The sequence below is a fragment of the Elaeis guineensis genome, chromosome 1, assembly GCF_000442705.2.
Source record: "Elaeis guineensis isolate ETL-2024a chromosome 1, EG11, whole genome shotgun sequence".
Lineage (NCBI taxonomy): Eukaryota > Viridiplantae > Streptophyta > Magnoliopsida > Arecales > Arecaceae > Elaeis > Elaeis guineensis.
Window position 1 is genome coordinate 100,305,390 of NC_025993.2, and position 15,838 is coordinate 100,321,227.

Sequence of the window (15,838 nt, forward strand, 5' to 3'; positions counted from 1 at the left end):
CTCCTTAGACAACCATACTTTGACTGAGGTCAACATGGGAATGTCATTCCCAATTAGGAGGATGTCATCTACGTACAATACGAGGAAGACAACTGTGCTCCCACTGACCTTTTTGAACACACATAGTTTCTCCTCGTTCTTGATGAAACCAAATATTTTGATCACATCATTGAAACGAGTATTCCAGCTCTGAGATACTTGCTTAAGTCCATAAATGGATCTTTGCAGCTTGCAGATCCTGTGATCATCATCACTGGATGTGAAACCAAGCGATTGTTCTATATAGATATCTTCCTCAAGATGTCCATTTAAGAATGCCATTTTCACGTCCATCTGTCATATTTCATAATCGAAATAGGCTGCAACAGCAAGCAATGTGCGGATGAATTTTAGCATGACTATGGACGAGAAGGTATCCTGATAGTCAATACCTTCGCGCTGACTATAATCTTTCGCTACGAGCCTAGCCTTGAATGTCTCCACATTCCCATCTGCACTTATCTTTCTCTTGAAGATCCATTTACACCCAATAGGTGCATTACCTTCAGGTGGATTTACCAAGGTCCAGACTTAGTTTGAGTGCATTGAGTCAATTTCTGATTTCATTGCCTCTAACCATTTCTCGGAGTCGATATCTGATATCACCTCATCATAGATCTTGGGATCATCACGATGAACCCCATTTCTCATGAGGAATATTTCCTCTACATCCTCTTGTATGGTACCTAAGTACCTTTCAGAAGGATGGAAAATCCTAGTCGATCTACGAGGTGGAAGAGATTGTGTTAAGACTGGTTCTGATTGATTAGGTTCCTCAGGTTCTTTAGCTTGTTGCTCTTGGGAGACATTCTCCTTGAGCTTAATTATTTTTTCGATGCCACCATCTTGAATAAACTATTTTTCAAAAAAAATAGTATTTCGACTCAGAATCACATTGTGATCTTCCGGAATATAGAAATAGTATCCTAATGACTCTTTAGGATATCCTATGAATCGAGCTCTAAAAGACCTGAACTCTAACTTGTCCGCCTGTTGTCTCTTGACATGAGCCGGACAACCCCAAATTCTGAGATGATTCAGACTTGGCTTCTTACCATGCCATATCTCATACGGTGTGGTGGGAATGGTTTTAGAGGGAACCCTATTCAATACATAAATTTCTGTCATGAGACAATATCCCTAAAAAAAATTTAGGGAGGTCCGTGAAGCTCATCATGGAACGGACCATATCTAATAGGGTCTGATTTCTTCATTCTGAAACTCCATTGAGTTGAGGCGTTCCAGGTGGAGTCCATTTAGAGACTATACCATTGTCCTTAAGATAGTCTAAAAAATTCTGACTAAGGTATTCACCTCCTCAATCTGATCGAAGAACCTTAATGGGCTTTTCTGTTTATTTTTCTACCTCATGTCTGAATTCTTTGAACCTTTCAAAAGCTTCAGACTTGTGTTTCATTAGAAACAGATACTCGTACCTAGACATATCATCGATGAAGATAATGAAGTAGATGTAGTTGCCTCTAGTCGGCACATCAAATAGGCCGCACACATCCGTATGTACTAGGACAAGTAGGTCTGTGGCCCTTTCCCCATGTTCCACAAAAGAAAGCTTGGTCATTTTGCCTTGAAGGCATGATTCACAAACTGGATATGACTTGAAAGTCAACAAACTCAATAGCCCGAATTTTTCCAATTTGTTAACCTTATCTTCCGCTATATGACCTAGCCTTAAGTGCCACAGATACCTATCATTTAGACTATCTCTAGGCCTTTTAATTCCTATGGCATTCACATTTTGCTCGATATTAAATACAGATACATCAATATGTAGCTGATAGAGACTGTTAATAAGAAAACTATCTGTAACTTTATTATTTTCATAAAAAATATTACAATGATCCTTATGAAAGCTAATCACATAGCCTTCTTGTGCTAAACATGAAACAAAAATCAAATTCCTGCTTGCTGCAGGTACATAATAACAATCTCTAAGAACTAAATCTAATCCTAACGGTAATTACAGAGGGTAGATTCTCACGGCCACAGTAGCAACTCTTGCTCCATTCCCAACGCGTAGGATCATCTCTCCATCCCTCAGCCTCGTGCTCTCCTCAAGATCCTGCATAGAAGTGCACAAATGAGCACTAGAACCAGAGTCAAACACCCAACTGGATGCAGAAGAAACTGTAAGATTAGATTTTAAAATGAGCATACCTCCAGAAGGACCATCCTTCTTATTCTTCAGGATGGCCAGGTACTGAGGACAGTTCCGCTTCCAATGACCATCTGATTGGCAGTGAAAATATTTTTCCTTATCAGCAGCCTTCTTCTTCGGTTCTGTCTTCTTCTTCTTGCCATCCACCTTCTGCTTCTTCGTAGACTTCTTTTTCTTTCCAAAAGACTTTTTCTTGGAAGAAGTCTACTCCACAGTAAGAATTGAGCCTTTTGAATCCTTCATGAAAAACTCAGCCGTAACCAGCATGTTCATTAACTCGACCAAGGTACACTGCATCTTATGCATAATGAACTGACCATATACATCGAACAAGGACTGAAGGATCACATCAATCTGAAAATTTTTGTCTAAGATGATACCGAGCTTCTCAAGCTCCTCAAGATCCTTGATCATTGTCAAACAATAATCTTGGACTGACTGTCCATCATGCATCTTGGCCTTAAAAAGTCTTTGACAGACTTGATACTTGGCCGCGCGACTCTGTTCACTAAACAACTCTTGTAGGTGAGCTAATATTTGGTGGATAGTCAAAATATTCTCATGTTGGTGCTGCAAGTCATCAGACATTGCACTCAACATATAGTACCTTGCTTTGTTATCATCATCTGTTCACTTTTTCAGAGACGCTCTCTGTTCAGCAGTCAGACGTGCTGGCATGGCAGGTGAGTTTTGGTCCAAGACATGAGTCAATTTTTCAAAATCTAGAATAATTTTATAGTTTTTTAACCAGTCCTTGAAATTAGGTCCAGTCAATCTGTGGGTGTCTAGTATTTTGGTTAGGGGGTTTGAGACAGACATGTTTCCTGTAGAGAGTCAAAAGTTTCTAGTTAGATTTTGTAATCAGACTTAACCAATTTGTTCAGAGGTTTCAATTTTAAATAAATTAGGCTCCCACTATTTTCTCAGATCCCTACACTCTCTTGGTAGAGATGTGAAAATCTCCATGATCAGTGATTTCTAGTGGATGGTGCGGTCTCACCGACTAGCTCATTACCTCACCTAACAGTTATTGGTGATGGGTCAACCAATGAGTGGACAACTCTTATCCAATGATTCTCTAATCATGGTGCACCCAAAACTTGGTCTCTAATTCATGAAGCTCATCGTATCCAAAATATTGCTCCAATCCTTAGTTAAGCCAAACCCACCATTTGCACGAACTAGATTCTTGATTGGGTCCCTCACCGTATCCGAAATATTGAGCCCAACCCATCTTCTAATCCGTAGCATCCAATGCCTAATGGACATGGTTGCATCTTTCCAGTGCAACTGAGCCACTATAACCAGCCGAGAATAATCAACCCCGGGAAGGACCCACACATCCACAATGGTGGAAGACCTAGACTTAATATTTCCTTAGAGAGATTTGATTTAGGTCCCATTAAACTTGACTTGACATAGTCATAACAATTATGACTAACCTAGTGGCATGGGTTAGTTCGAATTGTTAGCCACCTCTAATCAGAACTGAGTCGACACATATGGCCAGGTAAGTGAGACCGGTGGGAGGGATATGCCATTAACTCGACAAGAATGTATTCGAGTCGAGTAGCTTTCAATTAAAAACCAATCGATCGAATCTGCCCAACTTACCTTAGACACCAAATTATCGAATCAGAACTAATTGGGTTAGCCTACAATCCAGACTCTAACCTCTGAGACAAATTAGGTCTTAACTTGATCGAGTCACATCTAAATGTGATTCGATCTTGACCCAGACTTAATCCTATTAGGCTGGTCAATTATTAACTTTTTTGATCCCATCTAACCAACTCTTGATTCGATTTGATCAATCGCTAGACCTAATTGAGCTACCCAAGTCCGAACCCAATTTTATGAAAATATGTTAGATCTAAAATTTTTAATTTTAGACCAAATTGATTTCATAAACTTAATTCATTAATTAAGTTTGGGTTCATAAACAAAATATGTAAAATAAATTCTAGGATTTTAGGATCTAAGATTTTGTAAAAAAGTAAGTTTTGATTTCTGATTAAGGATGAACGCGTGGCACCCCTATACATCATATGAACACCCCATTGAATGGAAAGAGAGGGTCTTAAAATTTTACTTCATTTTTATGATCGGACGGCCATGAAGAACACCTTAATCAGAAATATAAATTTAACTACAAAACTAGTTAGATCTAAATTAACATATCACATATACAGTTTAAGATCTAACTAATACATATTTTGCATACATCTCATGTATCAAAAATTGATCTAATTAATATTCTTTTAGATTTAATATATCACATATAATATCTAAAAAATAAGATTTAAATTAAATTATTCAAAATTAAATCTATTCTAGATAAGTTACTGGAATAATTCTACAACTAGTCTAGGCATGCAACAGATCAATTTTATGAAAAAATTAAAATTTTATTTTCTATTTTCTGATCTGATTATAATATTTATAATATCAAAAAAATAAAGAATAAATTAGATTTAATTCATATTATAATCTCATTAAAATATAAAACTTAAGACTGTTCATAGATTCAACTAATGCTAGTCTAGTCATGCATCTCATGCATGTTAGATCTTCTTAGATTTAGTTTTAAATATTTTTGATTTCAAATTTTATCATATCTGATATGATATCTAAAATTATTAAATATCAAATAAATTAAAATTAAAATCAGATCTAAATTAGATCTAAAATAGAGTCAAAAATCTGGCTTTGATACCAGTTGAAGGAAAAAATGCCTTTTCTTTTGTAGGATCTTCCAGATTTCATCAAATCTGGAGTGAAATAATTTAAAAAAAATTATTCTATATTTATTTCAGATCTAAATCTCTAGATCTAATCTTCATATTTGATATTAAGTCTAAAATAAATCTAAAAGGGATGAGAAAACAAATAATACCTGAAGGGTAATCTGATTACCCTATAGATGATCTCAGCACAGCCTGAGGTTCTGATGTAGCCACGCAAGTGGCTGACCTCTATCGATATCCACTCAGGTAGGACCTAGAACATCTTTTTCTCACAAATTTATGCTACAAAAATCAGATCTCTATCTAATTTGGAAGTACTTCAAAACTCCTTCTGAAGTTGGAGCAGCAGCCTGTCGAAGATGTCCTGCAGCCTTCCTGTTCCAGGCATCACCATGCCTTGGATCTTTGCCAGATGGATGTCCAACTCTTTGGACATGAAGAGGAGAAATAAGAGAGTAGAGAAGACATAGAGAAGAGGAGAGGATTCTCATTTTGGCTGGGTATTGGGCAGAAACTTACAAACCCTAGGCGCAGATAGGGATTTTATAGACCCTGTATGCTACGCAGTGCCACATCATTTGATCAATCAAAAAATTTTAATAAATTCTAGAAAAATTTTGATTGGTAGAGTGATATCATCTGATCATATCAGATAAGAACCTCCACCCTCTCTCCTATGTTGGTGCCAACTTTAGATAAGCACAAGCAAGGTGGCACCAAAGAGTCCATGTTTATCAGGACTCTTTCATTCTTATCCATTTGGGTTGCCCACTTTAATCCAATTGGGCTCATGCCATAATCTGATTATGGCACCCAATTCAATTGGGTTTTGGCATATAGACACTCCACAAAAATCTTTCAATGAGCTCTCTTCAGTTTAAGACCCATATGTCAACATTTGACAGATGTCCTAAAATGAAATTGGCAGGTGACAGGAATTAGTAGGTGCTTGTCTTAAATTCATCTCATGAATTAAGATAAGTCTTTTTTAAGCTGGACAAGCTTCATTTAGATTGAGAAAAATTTTTTCAAGGTTCTCTGGATGAGTCAAATCATATTTGGCTCAGTAGAGACAGAAAAGATTACACGAGGAGAAAGTTAGACTCAATCGTGTGCTAGTACGATTTTCTTGAACCTTATTGGATCTTATCCAAATCAATTGGGTTAGCCTAATTGATGACATCCAAACCCTAACTCTTGTTTGTGTGATCTAGTTAGGTTCAATTCCGTATGGTAATGAGACATGTCGTGATCTCATCATCAACATCATCGAAACTCCTTTCGATGGATCAGAACTCTTCTGATTCAGACAATTAGAATGATCGATCATCAATATCATTCTAATTGCTCCCAAAATCCACTAGTGATACCTAGCAGTATGTGATGGCAACCCATCAAAATTGAAGATGAACCTCTCGGTGTAGCTACCTGTGTGATTGAGTTCCTCTATCATGAGTCCTGATTGAATTAGGGTTAAGGTGAACTCGTCAAACCCAACATCAGTCATATGAATCAATCGATCGATCCGAGTCTGATGTGAAACCCCAATGGAAAACTCTTTTTTCATTATTTCACTCTGCCATGGCCATGGGCTTAAGGACTCGATCTTTCGATTATCATAGGACTACTCCTCTCATCTATCGAGATTGATAGATCCCATCTTGGTGCGACCTAGTTTCTACAATGAATATGCTACAGCCAACATACACCTCAGGGTTCTGAATGGCTAGGAGATCGAGTTATGGTGTAGTCAAACTATAACACACTTAAGGTGAACTGTCGATGCACCTCAGGTCAAAGAACTAGACACACAACTGCAGCATCGAGCTAGTCATCGATGAGAAGGTAGACTTCCTTATGACTGCTCGATATGATCATGCTCAATACTCTCGTTCTCAATGAATACCTGTACTCTCACTTTGGTATCTTCACACCATAGACTCAAGACACATCTACCGTAAGAAAGCGATCGTACACCAACCTTTTGGATCGATTATCATCCTCGTGATGATCTTATGGTCAGGAGCTGTTTATGAGTTAGTTATGTAAATTCATGCCTTAAATTTTCAACTCTTGAAAATATGAATTGACATTCCTACTAACTCAAAGGATGTATCACAGACACAATGTACACAATGTGATAGAAGAATAATCCATTTATAGATTTATAATCAAAATTATAAATTTGCCCTTAGATTTGTACAGGAATGTGTCAGTCAATCTGGCATCTAGGGCACACATCTAATAGTGGCGTGGGGTATTTAGGCATCCAAATCTGGTTGGGTGTGGGATCATTTATGGCGCATGGAAAGGAAGAGTTTTAACATCATGGGACTCTTCTTTAGGTAGCTAATGCAAACCAATTTAAACTCTAACCAATTCTAATCATATTAAGAATTGATTAGATCCAAATAGATTAAAATTCAAATTTGATTAGAAGTCCAAACTATTTAGACTAGATGTCACCTAATTAGAGGAGGAGTCTTAGTCCTTTTTGGACTCTCTCTTGGTGCTTGAGTCAAACTCAATTTAATCCTAATCAAATTAGAATTTAGTGTACCCATGAAGAAGAGAATTTTTAGTCTAAATAAGAACTCAAATACTCTTAATTATATCCTAATCTATTTAAAAATTAAGTCAAATCCAAATTTTAATAAAAAAAATTATTCTTTCATATAATTTGGTTATCTTATAACTCAATTAGGCTTGATCAAATCAAACCCATATCAAGTCAAATTAAATCTAATTTAATTAGACTTGATGCAAATCCCATTGTTCAATCAAATTAAGCCAACTAGCAATCTAATTACTAATTAATCTTTCTATAACTCACTAACTCTTTAGCGAGTTATATATTTACAACTTTTGCATTGGATTAATCATCAATCAAATTGATAATTAAATCTTATCATGATTTATAATTGTAATTCAACCATCTAATCAGTCAAAAGCCTCTTTGTGTGTATCCTTATAGGTTCTATTCTGTCTGATAGTGAGATATATTATGATCACAATATCATCAAAATTTTTTTCAATGGGTTGGAACCATTCCAACTCTACCCATCAAAGATCATCGATCATCGAGATGATGCTCGTAGGTCTCACAATCCACCAGTGACACCTAGTAGTATATAGTGACAATCTAGTAGAATAAAAGGTGATGAATCTCTAGATGCAGTTAATGTATGATACAGTCTCTCTATTGTGAGTCTCGATCAGATTGCAAGTTATGGATGAATCATCAAATCTCATCATTGATTATATGATAGACTCAATTAGCTCAAATCTATGTGTGATTCTCATGAAAACTCTTTTTCATCAATCACACTGCTATAGCTATAGACTTAATGACTCAGCTTCTTAAATTTCATATGACTACTCCCTTCTGCTAGGATCGATAGATTCCATCTAGATGCTCACCCTACTCCTACAGTGGATCAACTGTTGCCAACATCTACTACAAAGACTCATTGAGTCAATATTTATATGTAGTCAAATTTTAGAAGCCTCACTGCAAGCAGCTGTAGCATCACAAGTCAAAAGATTAGTCATACAACTGTAGCATCGAGAAAGTCACTAACGAGTGAGCAGATATTTATGTGACTTCTCATATTGATCGCACTCAGTGTTAGTTGTTCTCTAACAACCACCTGCACTTTTGCTCCAGTATCACTACACGATAGACTCGAGACTCATCTGTCCAAAGAAAGTGATCCATGCGCTGGTCTATCTGGATCAATCATCATCCCCATGATGATCTTATGACCAGGAGCAATTTAGGAATTAACCATCAATGATATATGTCTCAAATTCTCAATTCTTTGAGAATATATGTTATCATCTTGTTAATCCCTTGGATGATTCATGGACATATAAAATATGAATGATAATATAAATACCCATTAAGTACAAAAATATATTTTAATAATATAATATGCATCAACCATGATTGGCTTTTAGGGCATACATCTAACAATCTTTCACTTACACTAAAGCCAATCTGTCATGTACCAAGCCCCATCTTCTCAAGACAGACTTTAGTCTTCACCTAGCTAAGTGACTTATCAGTGGGTTATCCACATCTCATGTAGAATTTACTCTCTGTACCTCTATGTATTTCTACTTGAGGTAGTTGCATATTCTGTTGCTCTATGTGCTTGGATATGTGGTGTGACATAGGCTTTTTAGCAAGAGATTTGATGCCATTATCTTTGCAGTATAGTGTCATAGCATCTGATGGCATGACATACAGTTCTACAACTAACATTAGAACCAAAATGTATCCTACACATCTATAGTGTACTCAGCTTTCATCGATCGATTATCTAGAATCATTCCAAAATATTGAACCATAATTATATCTATGATGTAGATATTCTACCATCAACATCAGACATAAAATCTGAATCGATGTATCCTCCCTCTCCTAGCTTTGATCCTTCTCCAAAAATAAGAACAAATCTTTAATTTTTCTCAAGACCTTAAGGATGTTTTCACATCAATCCAGCGCTATCAGCTTAGATACAACTGATATCTACTCATGACATTCATAGTATTAACTATATCAGTTCAAGTACATTACATGGCATACATCTATATTCAAGAGGGTAGCAGACTCCTTTTTAAGATTTTTATGTTGAACCCTTTCAGTATCTAGTCTCTGTACTTTATCTATGAAAATACAAGCATCCAATTGCATCTATCTCTGTAGATCTTTATATTCTTAGAACATAAGACGCTTGCTTTATGTCTTTCATAGAGAATTCTATATACAACCATATTTTAACTGATGTCAGTATTGGACACTTCCACTGACCCTTTTGGAAATACATAATTTTTTATTTCTGATCAAATAATTTGATCATATCATTGAAATGAAAGTTCCAACTCCAAGATTATTACAGATTTTGTGATCTCCTATTACGAGAAGTGAAATCCATAAGCTATTCCATACAGAAATCTTCAAAAGATATCTAGTCAAAAAAGCTAATTCATATCCTTTCTTGGAGTCGATGTTTAACATCACCTCATTATAAATTTTAAGATCATCTCTATGTTCTCTATCTCCCATGAGAAATAATTTTTCTCTACATCCTCTGTTAAGCATACGCAAGTACCTTTCGAGAGGATGGAAAATCCTACTATATGTACGAGATGGAGTAGGAATATATGTATATTGGCTCATCATGATTAGATTTTTTAGATCTTATGGCTCACTGCTCTTTAGAGACACTCTTTTTGAGCTTAACTTTTCTCTCACTACTTTATCTTGATTAAATAATTTTCTAAGAAGATAGTATGTCGGGTCACAATCACATTGTAATCTTTTTAGAAAAAAAATAGTATCCCAAACTCTTTTAGGATGAGCTTTATAGGCCTATCCTCTAACATATTCACTTACTGTCCTTGACATAGATTGGATATCTTTAGATCTTGAAATAATCAAGATTCAGTTCTCACCATGCCATATTTCATATGGTGTGGTAGGAATAGATTTAGAGAGAATCTAATTCTATAGAAATAAAGCATGTTTCTAAAGAAATAAAATAAATCAATGAAGTCCATCATAGACCAGATCATATCTCATACAGTCCCATGACTCTTCTTAATTATCTCGTTGAGCTGAAATATACTAAGAGGGGTCAAATATAAAAATTATGCCATTTCATGAGATAATCGAGAAATTTCTATCTTTGGTATTACATCCTCGATCCGATCGAAGTATCTTTAAAAATTTTTTAATTTGCTTCTCTATTTTACATTTGAATTCTTTGAATCTTTCAAAAATTTTAGATTTATATCTCATATATATATATATATATATCTATACCATGATTGATCATCGATAAAGATAACGAAGTAAAAACAACTTCCTTTGTTAGCACATTAAATGGGCTACACACATCAAATATGTACTAGGATAAGTATCTTAGTGATTCTTTTCCTCTTTTTTCACAAGAGTAGCTTGATTATATTTTCTCAAAGAGATAATGCACAAACTAGATATGACTCCACAGTCAATGAGCCCAAAAGTCTATATTTTTTCAGTCTGTTAATTATTTCTTCTCTTATATGATTTAGCCTAAGGTTCCACATATACTTTAAGATTTATCTCAATTTTGGATCACTCAGATCCAATGGCATTCACTGCTTGCTCAATTAAGTTCACAAATACATCACCATGCAAATGATAGAGACTATCTCTAATAACTAAATCCAAACGATAATCACAAAGGATAGATGCCCATGGCCATAGCAGCAACTCTTGTCCTTTTATCAATTTCAAGGATTACTTTCTCAGCTCTCTACCTTCCCATCAACTCTATATAAAAATACTAGAGTCTAAAACTAAATCGAAAGAAGAAAAAATCATAAGGATAGTATTGAGCAATTTTGACATGCCTACTAAAGGTGTGTCCTTGTTTCTTTAGGTTTTTCAGGTATGTACCTCTAAACTTTTCAAGATTTCTTAGTTACCAACACTTTAACCAATTCAGATAAGATGCCAAGATGGTCATTCATATGGTAGTTTACCATAAACTGTCCATATAAACTAAACATGGATCGTAGGATCAAATCTATAAGTAATTTCTTATGCATGATCATATTGAGCCTTTTAAGCTCCTTAATGTCTTTGATCATTATCAAATAATGATCATAGACTGACTGTCCATCATGCATCTCATACACTGTGTAACTTTGATCACCTCACAATATTTGTAGATGAATCAATATGTCGTTGGTAGTATACATGTGTTCATGCATATGTTGGAGTTCATCTAACATGAACTTCAACATATAGCACCTATCTTTATTGTCATTGTCCATTCTCTCATCAAGCATAGCTTGTTGACTTTGGGTTGATAGGCTGTTAACATCAGAATAACCTGATAGAGAATATTACTTAATTTTCTAAAATTAAAAATAATTTTTAAGTTTATGAGCCAGTTTATGTAATTGGTTTTGGTTAAACGATTGATATCTAGGATTTGAGCTAGAAGGTTGGAGGCTGACACAATGAATAGCAGAGAGCAAAGATTTTAGTTAGATATTTATACTTATTTTATAATTTGCTTTAGAGATTTTTAGATACAAAATGACTTCCATTATTTTATCAGATCTCTCACACTCTCTTGTGGAGAAACAAAAATTCTAACGCGACAACTGAATTTCTAGTGGGTGCTATGATCCCACTGATGTTGTGCACCTCACCTAACAGTTATTGATAGCACAAACACTAATATATGGATAATTTTTTATCCAGATGCTTTTCTAAGTATGTTGCAACGATTTGGTCTCTAAGTCATGTGGGCTCACCTAGCAGTTATTGCTCACACTCCTTAGTAAAATCAGACCCACCATTCATAAGTAAGTGCAAAGCCGTCATTGGATCTCTCACCTAACAGTTATTGAGCCCAACCTCATTTTTACCCTGGAGTAACTCTTTGCTAATACAGTGATTGCATATTCCTGATGCAACTGAACCACTGTGATCAGTCAAGAGCAATCAACGTCAGTAACACGTCCGTACATCTACAACGATGGAAAAGCATTGAACTTAATATTTATGGAGAAGTTTAGATTTAGGACTCATCTAATCAATCATTATATGACTGATCTAATTGGCATAGGCTAAATCGAACTACCAAGCAACCATATTTGAGACTCAATCTTCCAAATTAGCTAGGTAAGTGGAGATTGGTGGGGATCCCCCCGTTGCTTTTCTTAGACACCAATAAATTAGTCAGGTCAGTGAATGAAATCAATTAAATAACCATCTTTCAATTACTTACCTTAGATATCAATTGGTTAATTGATCCAAATAGATTAGCTTAGGTGAATCAAATTTGAGCCATAGAGCCGAATTAGATTCTTAGGTTAATTGATTCTATATATGGGTATCAATCGATTTGATCAACAATAATTATATGATCTTAAGTTTTATTGATCTAACTCTAATCAACACTTGACTCAATTTGATTAATTACTGAATCAATTTAGACCCATTATGATCAAATCAGAAACTCTAGATGTAATCCAATTATATAACCTAATTTGGTCTACCCATGACCAATTCCTCATGCACAAACACTAATTTCAGATTTTAAATCTAAATTTTTAGATCTAAATTTTTTACATAAAAAATAAATTTTGATCTCAAAATAATTTTCAGATCATACATATAAATATATATCATATACATGAATAAGTTCAGATCACAGAAATAAATTTCAGTCCTAAATATACTTTCATATATCATATATACGAATCAAAATAGATCTCCAAACTCTTTTTAGATCTAAATAATAAAACATATATCATATATAATTTTATTTTAATAAAAAAATTAATATTATTCTAAGATAATCATACAGTATAACAAATTATGCCAGAGCAATCTTATGTCAGAACGATATCAAAATCTTTTAGATCTAAAATTTTTCTCTACAGATTTTAGATCTAAATCTTAATCTCCTACATATGACGTGGCTCTCATACCACTATTAAAATTTTATGATTTTATGCATGTAAAAATTTTGAAACAAGTACACAATAAAAATTAAAAATTTATATTAAATTTAGTTTAATCTAAGCATGCATAAGATTAAATCTTAAAACCATAAACAAGATCTACATATGTGAGTTAAGATTCAGATACAGAAATCAAATAGAAAAAAGTAAATAGAGAAGATCCAACCTTCATACGTTGGCACGAGTCGATGTATACCAGGAACTAATGATCATGAATATCTTCCGAAGGTCCCTTGAAACTGCACAAGTGTTCGATCTCTATGGATATCCACATGAGACTTTGATCTGATCAAAAGCTTCTTGATCTCACTGAGATACTAGTTTCTTTACAGAGATCACATCTTGTTGATTGAAAAATCTTCTTTTCTCTTAAGACACTCTTAGAGAAGAAGAAGAAAATAGGAGGATGTTGATCTCTACGCTAGAGATTATGAGAAGAACCCTTTCTTTTCTTTTCTTTCTAAAATTGAAGCACCAAATCTCTATACTAGAGATGTAAGAATTTTTATCTAACTTTTAGACAAAGAAGAGAGAAAAACTCATGTCCAAACTAGGATAAAAGAGAGAGAGAAGAGTCTCCAACAACCAACCTTTGGTTGTTGGTAAGAAAGAAGAGATAGGAGCTCTCATACCTCATGCCCCTTGGACCTTCATGCCACACCTCTCCCTATGATTTTTCTCCATGCATAACTCCCATTATTTGGCATCAAAATCTGATCCATATCAGGTCACCACCGTCCCTTATGATCCCATATTTAAATAGAGAAGGAGATAAGGTTTAGGTGAGAGTCCAAACTCCTTTGGACTCTAGAATTTGTGCCACCACATCTCTTCCTATTTTTGCCCAGATATCACACTAAGAAAAGAGAGTTTCCCATGGATTCTTACACGCAAAAAGGGAGAGGGGCGTGGGGTATTTAGGCATCCAAATCTGGTTGGGCATGGGACCATTTATGATGTATGGAAAGGAAGAGTTTTAACATCATGAGACTCTTCTTTAGATGATTGATTTAAACCAATTTAAATTCTAACCAATTCTAAATATATTAAAAATTAATTAGAAAAAAATAGATTGAAATTCAAATTTGATTAGGAGCTCAAACTATTTAGATTAGATGTCACCTAATTAGAGGAGTCTTAGTCCTTTTTGGACTCTCTCTTAGTGTTTGAGTCAAACTCAATTTAATCCTAATCTAATTAAGATTTAATGCACCCATGAAGAAGAGAGTTTCTAATCCAAATAGAAACTCAAATACTCTTAATTAGTTCTTTGTCTAATTAAGAATTAAGTCAAACCCAAATCCTAATCAAACAAAGAATTATTCTCCCATGCAATTTGATTATCTCATAACCCAATTAGGCTTGATCAAATCAAATCCATATCAAGTTAAATTAAATCTAATTTAATTAAACTTGATGCAAGCTTCATTACTCAATCAAATTGAGGCAATTAGTAATCTAATTGCTAATTAATCCTCCTATAACTCACTAACTCTTTAGTGAGTTACATATTTGTAACTTTTGTATTGGATTAATCATCAATCAAATTGATAATTAAATCCTATCATAATTTATAGTTGTAATTCAATTATCTAATTAGTCAAAAGTCTCTTTATGTGTGATCTTATAGGTTTTATTCTGTCTGATAGTGAGATATATTATGATCACAATATCATCAGAACTCCTTTCAATAGGTTGGAACCATTCTAAATCTGCCCATCAAGGATCATCGATCATCGAGATAATGCTCGTGGGTCTCACAATCTACCAGTAATATTTAGCAGTATATAGTGGTAACCCAGCAGAATAAAGATGATAAACATCTAGGTGCAGTTAATATATGATACAGTCTCTCTATCATGAGTTCCGATCAGATGACAGATCATGGATGAATCATCAAATTTCATCATTGATCATATGATAGACTCAATTAGCTCGAGCCCATGTCTGATTCTCATGAAAACTCTTTTCCATCAATCACACTACTATGGTCATAGACTTAAGGACTCAGCTTCTTAAATCTCATAGGACTACTTCTTTCTGCTAAGGTCGATAGATTCTATTTAGGTGCTCACCTTACTCCCACAGTAGATTAATTATTGTCAACATCTACTACAAGGACTCATTAAGTCAATTTTATGTGTAGTCAAATTTCAGCAGCCTCACTGCGAGCAGCTATAGCACCGCAGATCAAAGGACCAGTCGTACAACTGCACCATCGAGAAAGTCACAATAAGTGAGCAGACATCCATGTGACTTCTCGTGTTAGTCACACTCAGTGTTAGTTATTCTCTAACAACCACCTGCACTCTTGCTCCAGTGTCACTACACCGCAAACTCAAAA

The 15,838-nt window shown here is 34.7% G+C and overlaps 1 long non-coding RNA gene across 1 annotated transcript; it reads right to left on the minus strand.

Moving 5' to 3' along the window:
- Nucleotides 1-1,914: 1,914 nt before the first annotated feature.
- Nucleotides 1,915-14,190, minus strand: LOC140857966 (uncharacterized). The gene is made up of 3 exons (XR_012141361.1): nt 13,661-14,190; nt 2,215-2,452; nt 1,915-2,119 (listed from the first exon to the last, which is right to left on the minus strand). It is a non-coding gene; the product is annotated as an uncharacterized lncRNA (long non-coding RNA).
- Nucleotides 14,191-15,838: the final 1,648 nt, after the last annotated feature.